General features: G+C 37.2%; 2 protein-coding genes across 2 annotated transcripts in view; one reads left to right on the top strand and one right to left on the bottom strand.

The window, feature by feature from the left end:
• Positions 1 to 15475, top strand: part of LOC149035104 (receptor-type tyrosine-protein phosphatase F-like) — a 111957-nt gene that overhangs the window by 18478 nt on the left and 78004 nt on the right. The window lies entirely within an intron of this gene.
• Positions 14768 to 15475, bottom strand: part of LOC149035112 (uncharacterized) — a gene marked incomplete at its 5' end in the record, with an annotated part of 3217 nt that continues 2509 nt past the window's right edge. Inside the window, one exon of the mRNA XM_089192431.1 lies at positions 14768 to 15475. This exon is cut by the window's right edge and continues 307 nt beyond it.

The raw sequence follows: 15475 nt of genomic DNA, 5'->3' as shown, positions 1-15475 counted from the left end.
CGAAACTCATCTAAGCATTTTCTAATGGAAAAAAAGGAGTTTGAATTACGGAACTGAAAATTCAGCCATACAGAGCTGGCATAGTTGCCGTCCGCTGATTTGAGAGTGCGTCCAAGAGAGCACCAGACGCTACATGTCATCTCAACGATTTCAATGAAACTTTACCTACTCCAACACTCAAAGAAACAAAATGGTTTATTTTTTGGTTATTTCCGTGGGGAGATAGATCCCCTGGTTTTTCGTGGTTTTCATCAGAGAAATCGCTTGAGTATACGTAAATTTATGAAAATATCACTGCAATGGTATTTAACCGATTACTCTGGGAGATTGTATACATATTGTAGCATCCTTAATAAATGCACGACGCGAGTATCAGTCAATTTGACTTACAGTTTGTCAAGGCAAATAAATGACTGTTTTTTTTTTTTCTTTAACTTTTCGATTCATCCAAATATTTGATAACTTTGAGGTCAAATATCTACCATTGCCAGAAAGCTACAACAACAATTTAATTCCCCGTTATAATCCATTACTTCGTTTCTAAAAACCATCAAAAAATGTTTTGGACACTGCCATGATTAATAATTGTTGACCCCGCACCGCCGATTAAGAGAGCGCAAACGCCTACCACTGTATTACACGGACTAACAAATTTAACAATATAGATAAATAGTGCCTCGGAGATTAGCAGAGCGGACAAACACGGTGAGAACACAATTTACCCTCAACTAAGTAGCCATTTGCTTTGCATCATACAGGCTCTCTCTAATTATTTTAAAAAGGTTGTGCTCACTGCCTTCACGAACAGAGGGCTTGGCTCGTTCAGCCCGTGTTTTGCAAGCTGTTTTAAGAAAATGAGGAATTCGAAAATGAAGGAAAAAACTCAAACACAGTTTTAAATGATGGACAATAAGTCGAGATATTCCTTTTTGTTTGGTGATTTAGCGACCGAAGTTGCAATAGATATTGAGTATCGTATCGGCCAAGAGTATCGGCCGGGCGTATCGGTGAGCTAAAAAATCTTACAGCTTAGGACGTACTTCTTGTAGAAATCGATAGCAACTTCAACTTTAAGATGCGTGTCATAAAGTTGCCACGGTCACCGTGTTATATCGCGCAAAGTTGTAAGCAAGATCTTGACACGTTCCTTTGTTTCTACCGTGCGAAGCAAGACGATGGCTGCGACCTTAATGAGGCAAGTAACTAACACGCAGCTAACGTGTTAAAAGCTAGTCCTTTTTTTTAGCGTGCGAGCGTGCCGTGTGCGTGCGTTCACCTTATTCCCTGAAATCCTGTAAAGAGTCACATTTTGTCCTGGATGCCATTTTAAATCTACGACTTCGAAAGGCTTCTCTCAACCACCCTTTTCATGCAATTCTGACTCTAAGCGGTCACTTTATCAAATACACCTCACTTTATAGCTAATTGATCGATGAAGTTAAGAAATGTAAACAACTTTCGGGATATTTTGTAGGAATGGAAAATTTAACGTCTAGGAAAAAGCATGTAGGCGGCGAAATGTTTATAGGAAAACTGTAGCGTTTCTTTTCATTTATTACCTTGGAGATTTGCTAAAATCAGCAAATATGGCATACGACACAAAACATTCATTATTTGTAGTGTGACCTTACTTTTTCAAAGTAACATTTCTAGAAAGTCCTTAAACCCTCTTTTATTTTATTTGTCTATTTTTTGAATGTATATATCATCTGCATCTATCATTATTTTCGCTGAATTTCATGACCTTTCCTGTGTTAAAGTACAAGCCAATTGGTACATAGCATTCTTGCGAGTTTCATTACGTGTGTCGAGTTTGGGAGGTGTGGGTGTGACTCAAAATATCTCTGCACTCTGCAAAGGGGCAAGCAACGTGGGTTCCTGTGTTTTCTCCTTAATTTATTTATTTATTTATTTGTTCTTTTTGGATTATTATACATATATGGTTTTTGGTTCCCTCAGTGCATTCGCTCAGATTTGGAAGTAGGATATGAAAAGTCAATATTGACCAGAACTCAAACCCTTTCTTCCATTTGTTTCAAAGAAACCCTGTCATTCATGACTTAATTTCTCAAGAGAATGTGTTTTCATTTGGTATTTATTCTAATAAGAACATGAAACTAGGTTCCGAAAAGTTTTATGTTTCGTGGCTCCCAATAACTGTATTTGCGACAACATGAATTGAGAATAATGTCTGGAAATATATGAATATCATATTTATGCACTGCGGTGAAGAAATGAGATATAAGCGATCCTCGCAGCTGTGAACACAACTGAACTAGTAGCTGAAAAAAAAAATTCAGGTCCGTACGAGATTTGAACCCATTACCTCTGCGATATCGGAGCAGCGCTCTACGAACTGAGCTTACAAGCCTACTAGGAGCTGGTCTTTATGTTGGACATATATGAAAATCATATATGTTGCACATACATGACTTTCATATATTTCCAGTTATTATTCACCGCTTGGAAGGTTTATTTGGATCCAACATCGTGACCAGCTCCCAGTTGGCTTATTAGCTCAGTTGGTAGAGCGCTGCAACGGTATCGCAGAGGTCAGAGGTCATGCACTTTCTAAAATAGGCTGATTCAAGAGGAGTATCCACCACGATTTGAATCCATCATTTAGCAACATCGATTACAACTTATATAGAGGACGCTTATACGAGGAAAAATCAGGTAGAGATCAATATGATATGACCAACACAATTCTAATTGTTATTTTCATTGCCACAATGAGTAATTATAATACACTGTCTATTAATTGGATGGATTTTTGAGGAAGAAACAGGCAGAAATCAGTATTATATGACCGTCAACATTGTTTCTATGACCAAGCCTCTGTGATAAACCTTTAATTAATATTTGTAGACGGACTAAGAATTCCTGAAGAACAACTTCTCTTTGAAATATTATTAGAAGTTTCATTTGAATAAATATTACATCGAAATTAATTGACACTTGGCAGCTTTTATTGTTTCGCATAGTTTTGCTCAATTGCTTTGTCGTGTTTACTCGTTTTCACAAGTATGAAACAGTTTCCAAGGTAATGGAGACCACATTCGATAAATCATGCATGCCTGTCAAGTCGATGCAACCATCATTTTTCAGACAGATAAAACCGAATATTTTGCAGGCCTCTGAATTCGAAGGTGACGGTTCTCGAGCTTACACGTCACATATGAAATCTACAAGAAAAAACAACGAAAGTGAAAATGTGAATATATATAACTGCTCCTGAGTATTTTCATGCTTGAGTTAATTACTCATTTGACGGTTAGAGCTAATCCAGGAATTATATAAAATATTATTTTAGTACCTGTCCCTGCGCAGCCACGAAAGAAAGACAAAACATTTTCGTTTACGCCGAGCTAGTTTAATCGCGCTTTGAGCTAATTGGTCCTTGAACTTATATATGTTCAATGTCTACGGACGCTACATTTTTGCTATTTACTCGTCGAAACAATCTCCTCTCATTCATGTTATCCTGTCTTATAGAACTCGAGGCCACCATCGTTTTTAGTTTACAAACAGTAAATGAAAAGCGTTTTAGAAAAGCCAATAATCATTTTATAGCATCATAACAATACCAATTCTTAATTATCAATGCTATCAAATCTCATTTCAAAATGAAATTTTGTAAGCTCGATAATTGGTTAAACACCAGTTAAGGCCATTAACCCTCATTAGACAGAAGAAGAGGCCGTTCCATGTTGTCCTGGAAACGTAATGAGAATACCACCTAGAGGAAGGCAAAGAGAGCTGTAATAGTAGAGTCCAGCGGAGATCCATGCAGAAGCGAATATGACTTTATCTAATCAAATATTAGGGTAATATAGTATCAAAAACTGAGGTGATAATGTAAATTGGCCACCGTTAAGAGTTTAAATATGACGAATTAGCCCTTCGTGAGAGCGACCGGAAGGTTTTATCAGGCGAAGATAATCGCGCGTCAGTCGCTCTGACGAAGGGCTAACGCTCGAAACGTCAACTTTTAAACTCTTTGCGGTGGCCAATTTACGTTATCAACTCAGTTAATAATACTAAATTACCCTGTTTTACTCTCCCACTGACGCAGCACCACAGTTCCTTTAGAAAGTTACCCCCCCCTCCCCCCACATCAAATGATTAATGACGTTACAATCACTGATAAAGAAAAAATGAAGTAGAAGGCAAGGCAAGTGCACATGCGCATATGTTCGAAGGCTGGGATGGTGCGATGGTGTTAGGAGCTCACATCATTAACACGACTGTTATTTTTACCTACTCCTTATCGCAAAGCTAATTGCTTATAATTAGATAAGGTTTAGGTGTGAGTTTTTTTTTTTTTCTACTCTTTATCGGTTATCACTCGAATAAAGATGAATACATTATCTGTTCAATAGTTCAGTTTAAATCTCGTTCTTAGTCTGCAATTCATATTTCCTGCATGTGTCTGCAGAATTTTCAGTCCGACTGATTTTCTGACTGCAGAGCCTAATAACCTATAGAGTGTGACGTGAATACTGCTTCGAATTCCCAAAAGTACCCTGAATACCAATACGCGCTCAAATCTACGTTATTAATAAATAAATAAGTAAGTAAGAAACTTAATTTTTATTTCATTTAACAGTAATTTGAATTATTGACAAACTTTTGGCCCCCTTAAACTAAAAATGCAAGGCAATCAAAAACCTAGATTTAATAATAGAGGTTAGAGATGTTTTGTTTTACTTTTTTGTTTTGCTTTGTTTTGTTTTGTTTTGTTTGGTTTTTTTTTTTTGGAAAAAGTGATGGTTAAGTAAATACAATAAAATTATGGAATAAGAGATGTAGATATGAATGATCAAGTAGTTTTATCAAGGCAATTATCTCACTGGTTCCAAATGCATCCGAAACTAATTGCAGCTAAAATAACTACACTTAAAATATATCAAACTATCAGAAATAAGAGAGAGACAGGAAGATGGATGAAGGGGAAAAACCTAGGTCTTGAATTAAAGATTTTTCCTTAATTGCGTCGCAAAGTTTCCGAGGCAATGCCAGACCCTGACGACCTCAATCTTACCAGCAAAGCTTTTTAATAACATTCCGAAAAAATGTATGCAATACACCTCTACTTTATCTGAAATAAACCGTCGCACTTGCCTTCTTCTTTAATAACCTAAAGCGAAGGAGAAAAGCTAAGAGACTGTGTTGTTTTCTCATCCTAAATTTCTCTATTTCATTTCCTTGTTCTTGATCGAAATCAACTAGTCGTAAACGGCTACTTTTCAATTTTCCTTGAGGCGTGATCCCACCTTAAATGACCGGAAATTCCGTCTATATCTCACTTGGTTGTCCAAGCGTACCCTTAATCCACGTTTGTGGCGTTTCAGATATCCTCATCCAAAGAATTGAACGATGAATTCAGCGAAGATACTGGTACTGATACTTCTTGGAGTCGATTTATTACTGTCAAGACCAAGTAAGTGTGAAAGAAATCGTCGATAATTCTAAAGTTCACAAAGCGCGAGTTCTTTATCCAATGTCTAGTTTCATTATTTAATTGTTTTCTAGATAGAGGCGCTTGATTTAGCTGCAAAGCCAGTTCATGACGGGCGAGCTCTTGATCGAATGTCTGATTTCATTTTTTAGCTGTTTTCTAGATAGTGGCGACTAATTTTAGATCATGAATCAAGAGAATTGCGAGATAAACCTCGGGGTGGAACGCGTTTTGACCGGTTATAACAAGTATTTATCAAGAGCGACGGACAAGGATGGCATAAGCATAATTTTTTTTTTTGAGAAGGAAATAGTAGATGGTAATGATCAAATTAATGTGTATTGAATAATGTTGGCTTAACAATCATATCAAATAACCCCACGTCCTTCACTAGCTTTCTAGTTTCTAGGTTTCCTTTGTGTATACCGCGTCAGTATGGGTATGTTGCATAAGAAAATTGATGAATTAACACAATACTGACACTAGCTTTATTCAGTGTTTTTAATATATTACACTCCTTGCTTGTTCAAGTGAAAACTAAGTGAATTTAAAAAAAAAATTAAGGTTTTTAGATGATTAATATAACTTTTAGCGCCCAACAGCGACACTGAATATGCGAATCAAATACCTCCTAAGTATGTTAATGCTTGAGTGTATCCGAATACATCCGAAACTGAACTCAGTTAATATATGTCAAACTATCCAAAAGGCCACAGACCATGTAAATGAATAAGAGAGAGAGAGAGAGAGAGAGAGAGAGAGAGAGAGAGAGAGAGAGAGAGAGAGAGAGAGAGAGAGAGCCATAGGAATGGGCACTTTTGTAACCAAAAAAGGGAACTTTTGTAACCTGATAGGGAACTTTTGTAACCAAGGTAGGGAACTTTTGTAACCCAAGGCACTTTTGTAACCTAGTTGGGGCACTTTTGTAACATTCGATAGGGCACTTTTGTAACAGTAGGGCACTTTTGTAACAGTATAGGGCACTTTTGTAACAAACTGGCACTTTTGTAACTGTGACCATTTTTGCCACCTCAAACTGATTCTTTTCCCGTTTTTTTTTAAAGGACCCTAGTCAGGCACACCTTTGCTTTTGTTTCCATGTGAGAGTTTGGCTATTATATTTTATTCGGAGCATGTCGAAATGAAGGAAATCACTGTGAAACTACTAGAGATAATTAAACATACTTTCAGGAACACAACTGACAGTAAAGCAGTAAGATTTTGCTTCACCGTGTAATATCAATAATTTCGATGGCATCGAAAATGGCGGAGGCTGACTAGGGTCATTTAAGCCTGGTTTTACTAGCGACGCAAGCACAAGCGTAAGCACAAACGCAAGCAAAGGGGATGATCCAAGGGAAAAAGAAATTCGGCGCAAACACAAATTAAATTTTAAGTAATTTTATTATTGCCTGTGCTGCTCAGCAATTTTTAAAAGAACAACGTGCAATTTAGTTACTCTTGTTAACATAACTGGAACTAACATATTCCATTATTTCATGGGAAATCAACTACAACAAAGTAAAGAGCTTATTGATGCTGATGCAATTTGGTTACTCTTGCTAACATAACTGGAACGAACATATTCCTTTATTTCATAGGGAATCCACTACAACAAAGTAAATAGCTTATTGATGCTGATGGGATGTGATAAACTTACGGGCTTGTTTAGTTGCCCATATTCTGCCCTCTGTTTAAAGAAAATACACGTAAATGGAAATCTTCAAAGTCGAGCGTACTGGCTATCCGAGCTTACTGGATACAAGTAAAGTTAAAGCCTACAATCTTTGTAGCAATAAATGTGATTGCGCTTTCTCAAGTCAAATTGTTGGCAAGACATACCGTGAAAAGAGGAGTAATAAACGCAACGTACATGAAGTGCCATACATTTCCCCTAAAGGTATTCCCTTAAAGGTAACCCTTAAAGCCTCAGCTAGAAAAATGTATTTTTTGGCTTGTAAAGATGATATGATTTTTGGAAATATCGCGCCACCAATGTGTGTTAAGAATCAGCTAAAAATTACTCTAAATGGAGTGTCGTCATATCACCCGAGTGCAGTTTTGCCATAAGAGAAAACATTTTCCAAACATTGCGTCACCCACGCAAAAAAAAAGAACAATTCGTACAGAAGCGGCTTTCTGGGTATGTCTCGACAACTGCAACGTTTTGCTAAAACAACAAACAATCTCACATACACCTAAATTAATGGGTCAGAATCATAAGCAATAGAGCTGTCAACTTCAAAAGTTATTGATGCTCCTTTGAGTTGATGTTGTTTGAAATAAAAACCGCGCGCTAATTTATTTAAGGAAAAAAATCTCTGTTACAAAGCTAGAATGATTTCTTTTGCGCTTGGTCCTAACTGCTCAATATTGGTTCATTGCGCTGTTCAAGTAAACTACCATTGGCTGCTGTAATTACCTCAGTTTTTTGCTGAAAAAGTATTGAAAAACATTCTATTACCTCTGTCTTTAATATTAACTCAACGAAACGTGTCTTAGTGAGTTTAAGCATGACGGTTACGGCAGACGGCAAACGGCAAAGATTACCGCTGATTTTTTATTCTTTTCTTCTAATCCTGAAATAAATCACACACAAAAAAAGATGAAAAATGTCTTCTACTATTCAGCGCAAATACAAATATTTTCACTCTACTGTACAGACAGCTGAAGACAGACGGGAAAAGTTTCATTTTTGCTGTTTGCCGTAAACGTCATGCTTAACCTCTTTATTAACTCAACCGAACGTGAACAAGATACACTTGTTGCAAATAACTTGCCATAGAATAATTTTACAACAAATCGAGGTACAGTCAGCCAAGGAGAGGTGTAGTTCGCGGTAACCCCTAAATGCCTTCTTACTTGGGCCTATTCACATTGTGCGTGGCAAGTTTTTGCAACTTTTGGGAATGTGAAAAACTTTGTAACAAACAAGCGAATACGCGCCAATTTTCCTCTGCATAGAAACAATTAATTTTGAAAACCTTTCAGATTTGGTACAAATGTATTTTTTACTTATTGCGATTATCTCTTATGAGTATCTTTTGGCCGGAACAAGTTTGCTGCAAAGTACTAGCACAATCTGGACAGGCTTACTCTTAACTAAAAATGTTAAAACCACTCGCCTTTGCTTGTTAGCAGTGGTAGTAATGAATCGGTTAACTGATTCATGTGTTTCGTTTGATCTTATCGAGCTGCTGGTAGTGTAAACTGCACACGCGCTGATAGGGTAACTTCTGATATATATCGCGGACACTTCCTGTTTCTTTAAATCCATTTCATTAAGTCCAGCTTTTTTTCGACGAGTTACGATTAAAGCTAACGTTGGAAGCATAACTATGCATTTCTTTTGTAAAATCATCCTTTTTTCGGAATATTTAGAAATGAAACAAAATCTATGCATAGCGTAATAAAGATTAAAGTTAAAATATTAAATCAAGAGATTTTTGCCCATAAAACTATTTTGTCAGTCGTTTTGTATTTCAACGTAATTGGATTACGATCATCTGGAGCAAATACCTGTGTGTGAGGTAATTCGACATTTTCATTCTTTCCCGCGTTAACAATCTTCTTTCCTTTTGTAAGAATGTAGACCACTTACAATGTTTCAAGTAATCCACCCACCCTAGAAAAAATAACTCTTGCATGCATAGCATGCCTATGTTTTGAGACAGGTGTATGCCCTTGGCCAGACTTGAGCTCACTATTTCAGTATACTAGTCCGACACCCGTAGTATCATTACACTTGATTCCACGGATCCAGTACCATCCAGGTATCCCAGTTACCCTGCTCACAGGGTCTAGTTAACTGAAGTGAGCAGTCTGTTCAACAGTGTTTCGAGTTTCGATTAACCCTGTACTTACACAGCAACTGTTACAGGGCCACTCTCGGTAAAAGTGCATGTATGAGATGTGCGACTTGATTCTTCAGCAATTAAGAGCAAATATATATTGTCTTTGTTCATTTTTTAAGAATGCTGAGGTGAAAAAAATAACCAAAAATGATTCAAATTAATTGCATAGTGTAGTGTAGTGAAGTGCAGTGCAGTATACAAGTGCGAGCGTGCTTTCGAGCTGAACTACCGCGCTTTTTGAGCTACTCGAAAAATTAAAAATAACCGAGAATGATAAAATGAAGTCACCAAAAAATAACACTAAAACCCATAGAAAAGTAGATGGTTTCTTAGTATAGCCCTGAATGAGTAATACTAATAACCTATGACTTGTGTAAATTGTTCAAGAGGAAAAGGGGGGCGTTAGCATTTATTTAGCCGCTCCCTTTCCATCTTAACCAAAATCTTACTGGATATTCCTCCGTAGACACTTAAATTAAATAAAATTCTGAAGATTCCTCTCAAAAAGAACAATTGAAATAAAAACAGAGATGAAATGGCCGGCCAACCATTCAAAAATAATTTCCTGAGATGTTCACGAGATGTACGCAAAAGGCAACTATGAGCGGTCCTGAGACAATTAGACTTACAGGCGTGGTGCATCATATTTTGCGCTACTAATCGCAGTGCCTTTTAGTTGCTGTCTTTGTCTTTTAATGGAATCAATTGCGTCCGTCCCATTCCCGTTGTTTTTGAGGATATTCATGATTGAATTTGAGCCTTAGTTTCTTCTGGATCCTTTGGGTAGTTGTTTGACAAACGGTGTGATCAATCTATAAACGCTCACACTATTTAAATTAACGACACTCCTTTTGGATACCTTTCCGGTATGTAGGAAACCATACAAGCAACGTTCTTGCATGTGAACCGTTTCCCAGTATACCTTTCATGATCATTCACCAATGCATTGAGTCACACATTCAACTGTAAAGCCAATATATCCCTATCCCCGATAACGCAATATGCGGCAAGGTTGCATAAACCCTTTTCTCAGTGCTGGTTCCCTTGCGTTTTATAGGAAAGACCTGAAATTTTTATCACTTATTTCTACTGCAGTAATGTCTAGATTGGTTGACCTTTTTTTCCAATCTCTAACAAAATTAACCCGAAATCACTTGTTGGAACTTCTAGCAAATAGGGACCTTTTGTAACCTTACCGGTTTTGAGACATGGGTAACTTAAAAAATTCACCAAAAAATCAGAAAACATCCAATTCACTTCTCGTTTTCTTTGTCAGATTTAAAAAAGACGTGTAAAACTTCCCTTAAAATTTTGTGGATGCTGGTTGATTGAAAGTGACTCAATCTATTTTTCAAACTGGCGATGCAAAAAACGGGCTATTTCCGAATCGTGATTCTTTTCATGGACATGAAAAGTCATATACATACACGATAAAATTTTCTGGGCCGCAATATCTCGAATTCAAATTACTGTGGTAATTGAGAGAATCGTGTGGCATATAAATGGTAAGGTAATAGCTACAACTTCATAAAGAAATCGATCTGAAAGCTTTTTAAAAAGTGCTTACCACGGTGTAGGGAACTTTTGTAACCTCCTTGCCACAATAAAGCATCTCAATCTCTCTGATTTTAAAGTTATTTGTTTAATGTTGGTGTGCAAGGGGTTCATTGTGAGAGGCTTCCACTGACAACATGTTGTGCGTTACCACGTAAAAATGGACAAATTATTGCAAAAGGAGGCAAAAGTTACAAAAGTGCCAGACGATACCTATGGAGAGAGAGAGAGAGAGAGAGAGAGAGAGAGAGAGAGAGAGAGAGAGAGAGAGAGAGAGAGAGAGAGAGAGAGAGAGAGAGAGAGAGAGAGAGAGAGAAACAGGAAGATGGCTGAAGGGGAAAAAAATCCTCAGTTGAAGCTTTTTCATTAATTGTGTCGCAAAGTTTTCAAGACAATCTCTGACCCTGACGACCTCAATCCCGCCAGAAAAGTTTTAAAAGAACATTTCCAAACTTTCTCATCCAAAACATGTAGGCCTAAGACGATGAATTTAGCGAGGATACATTTTTCTTACGGAAGATATGAGGAGAAACGTTTTTCCCAAATTTATAGAGATTTGTATGGAGCCGCCATGCTGGTGCCCACCTAGATGGGCACCAACATGGCGGCCGGAAACCAGCAGAAACATCTGTCACTGAGTTTTGCTAAAAAAGCGTGAATTTATCTCTCTAAGAACTCATAAACGTAACAATAATACTTTATTCTAATACAAGAACTGTTCAGATAGCTGAATTTCCCTAAATAAGTCACCTTTTAAACCAACATAACAGCTCTCTCGCTCGTCATGTAAAGGCCACGTCACGCAAAAGCTTAGAAATTCAAGAGTAGTCTATCACTAAACCAAGAACCCATTTGGAGTGAAAATTTGTCTGAATATTAGTTTTTAGCTGCTCTAATACATCATGAAAGTAAAATCTCAGGAGGATCAATAGTTCTGAAGTCTGAAATTTAGTGACGTCACGTGAAAACCAGCAATTGATCATGCTTGCAATTGACTTGTTACTGTCGAGAACTGGTAAGTGGAAAGAAATTGAAGATAACCCTTAAAGACTTCACGAGTTTTGTTTGTATGAGATTGATACTAAAAGATCGAATCTGATATCTTACGCATCCAACTCCTTAGATTTTAAAATGTACTAGCAAGATGACTTGCATTTATATAAATGACTGGTAAATAATATTCTGATGTCTTTAGAGGAGAATTCTCTCGCATTTTACCTTCATTCACTTCACATTACACAACGATGGTCGATTGGATTGAAAAGGAAGTAGAGGCTTCCATTTTGGAAATAGATCCATGTTTTATTGATCCGTTGAAACGACTTTCTCGAATTTTGAACTTTGAACAGCTTTCATTTAGTCGTCGCTATGGAGCTGTATGTCTTATGTACATTGCGACAGGTTCCTTTAAAGATTGAAAATATCGTGCCACGATCGTTGTCGAACATGGAGTTACAAATTTACGTGGCCATCGATCAAATGTGACATAAAAATTTAATTTATCTTAATTGCGAATTGCGAATTTTTACGAAACTCTTATGAAAGAAGACTTTTCACGCAATTTTTCTTAACACAGTGCACGCTGTAAAAGGATTGTCGATTGAAATGAATAGGAAGCAAAAGTACAAATTAATCAAATGCAACGTGTAATTCAGCAAACTCGACCAGCTCTCATTTAATTGTGGGTTCCGTGCTCCTCACGACTGCTTGGTTAACATTTAAGAACATCGAGTATTGATAGCTCATATTCCTGGAGTGACAATTTGACGTCACGCGTCTAAATTCAGGCGTGTAACGTGAGTGTAGCTACATGTCGTGGGTCGTGGGTAGTGGGTAGAGGTCGCGGGTGTGGGTCGTGGGTGAAAATAAAAAATAATATTAAAATAAAAATAAATGAAATTAAAGTACAGTTGTAAAGTTACAAGATCCAACTCATTTCGACGAAATATTTCAATTGCTTACCAATTCCCTCCTCCACCCCCACAGATCAGTTAAAAGGCAGATCCGCAGAACACAGGATCACCAGAAAGGCCTTTGGGCACTTCACAGATTTTTTTTCGCCTTGACAGGTTAACTCCTCAATATTTGAGAATGAATTAAAATACCTTGGGTGAAAAAAAAAATTAAAAAAGAACGAAAGGAACAAAATAAGTGAAGCGATCTACCCCCACCAAGTACACACTTAACCCCCATCCTCCCTCATCCCGCCCCAATTGCACGAAAAGGCGGTTCCTCAGAATAAACGGACATCAGAAAGGCAGTTTGCCAAAGAAGCAAACGTGACAGGGAAAGTTCCCGGGCACTTTGTACCCTCCCGAGGTCTCACTCCCCTTGGGAGACCTAGCTGATCACTATCCTACTCCCCCCCAACCCCCAGCGAAAACGGCCAGACGTGCGTAGCCTTTCAGGGCGAAGAAAAGGCCTTTGTGGTGACCCTGTGTCCTGCTGACCCGCCTTTCGACTAACATGTGGGGGTGGGGGGAGGGGATTAGTGTGTATTTGAAATATTTCATAAACAAAAGTTTGATCTAGGCTGTAATTGTACAGCTGTATTTCCATTTTATTTATTTATTTATTTATTTTTTTTTTTTTTAATTTTTACCCACACCCACGACCCACGACGTCTACCCACTACCCACGACCCAGGACATTTAGCTAAACACGAGTAACGTAAATGTGGGATGCTAACATCGTATCAAATATTTCGGGCGGAAGGTGTGAAGGTTTGTTAGATAAATTCGCAGTTTTTGTTTTCATCAATCATCTTTGTGATGCTTACTTTTTTAACGAAAGGTGTGTAAATAAAAAAGATTTGAGGAAGCATTGAATAGTATTTTACATTTCATTGTGATCGCCCGCTTTGCTAACGGACGTTTATCTGATGTGGTTCTCTCAAACCCAGATTTTTGAAGGCCAGGGGTTGTAAAACCTTACTTTTCAGTTATACTTTAAGATCTGAATTTGAGACTTTTGGCGTGTGTATGGAGTGTGGTTATGCTATAACTGCAATTCTTCTGCTATTCAATCTAAATTTGATCTAAATAACCCAGATCTTCTTGAGACAAGTGGTGTTTCTTTAATCTTTCAAATGAAATAAAAAAAAACGAATAAAAACATGGAAGTTCACACTGCAAAAAAAGTGGTGTTCACCCGTTCGGAAAACAAGTTGTGAATATTTGAAAACGCAGCATTATTCACGCATTTTCTGACATTTTCCGAAAAGAAAATCCAACGTTCTCCCGTTGTTTTCGAGTCGGCAAATTGGAGTATTCGTTCCATTATCCAGCAATTTTCCTCCACAGTGAACTCTATGAAAACAATTGTTTTCTTAGTGTTAAGAGTACGGTTAACAGACGGGAAAACAGTTTGTATTCCATTGTTTACTGGTGTTTTCCCAGTAACAAAACATTGTTTTCACAGACGTTTTCCGTTGAAGACAATGCGTTTTCTTCCATTTTCTAGGACAGTAAATGCGTAGATAACGCTTGAAAACCAAGTGTCGTTCAACGTTCACGGGTTGGCTAACAAATTGAAATACAATATTTTCTAGCGTTTGCAGCTGTTTGCGTTGAGAAAACGCGTTGTTAGTGGCGGTTCACCACCCGAATGCGGTTATTCCCACGCATTTTCTTGTATTTGCCGTTCGATTATCGTGCGGAAAATGGCATGTATTCCTATATTCATCGGTGTTTTACACTGTCAACCATTTGGAAATTTATATTTACATTTACTTCTCTCGCTCATAATTTCTTTAGCTCCAGGCTCCCTTAATCTAGAACGATTTTGAAGAAGTTCTACCAGTCGCTGAATCCACTTCGCAAATCAAATGATCCATTGAACTACTTGGAATCATTCCCTCCCGTATGTGACACAAGCAATAAGAGCCTTAACATAAATTTTTTTGAAGCCTTTTTATTACCAATTAATCAAAGTAGTATTCACCTAGTTACATCAGGTCTTAATCATACGATTTTTACAAATATTCACAACACAGAAAACCTTGAAATCTAACATTTAAAAAAATTTTTAAAAGTATCAGCGAAAAAAAATGCACTCTTACTACAATATCAACAAAATTGTATGTCTCACCCTTGGCAAACAAATACAATCTGCTTCATTTTGGTCAATAAAATGAGACTTCTAAATGACACAAACAAACCTTGCACAAAAATGAGTGAAACCTAATGTCTGTTCACCACCTAAGGTGGATCATATGTAAAATTGGGAAAATGTTGAAATGCATATATGTGAAATTTGGATGATTATATTGGGACTCACATAGGCAGTTGTAAAAGAACCTTTTACATGTATCATCCAGTTCAACATTTCGAGCTGTTTCCTTAATTTTGATAAACATCACAAAAATACTCAGAAAATTTCTAGGCTCAAACATTAGAGTTTGAAAAATCCTACTCAACACCATCCTCAAGTGTAAAAGAACTTTTGCAGTTGAACTTAAGGAACATAGCAGGGCCTCTAGAAGTAAATATCCTATATTTAATCTAAATCAAGAACATCCATTAATTACTGCTTTACTCTAATGGATCCACTGTAACCAAAATTGCCTAGTAAACAATAACAGCATTCATGGAAAAAAAAAAAGAAA

Source organism: Pocillopora damicornis, chromosome 13 (assembly GCF_964200805.1).
Source record: "Pocillopora damicornis chromosome 13, jaPocDami1.2, whole genome shotgun sequence".
NCBI classification, from domain to species: Eukaryota; Metazoa; Cnidaria; class Anthozoa; order Scleractinia; family Pocilloporidae; genus Pocillopora; species Pocillopora damicornis.
This window is presented reverse-complemented; position numbering and strand designations above follow the sequence as displayed.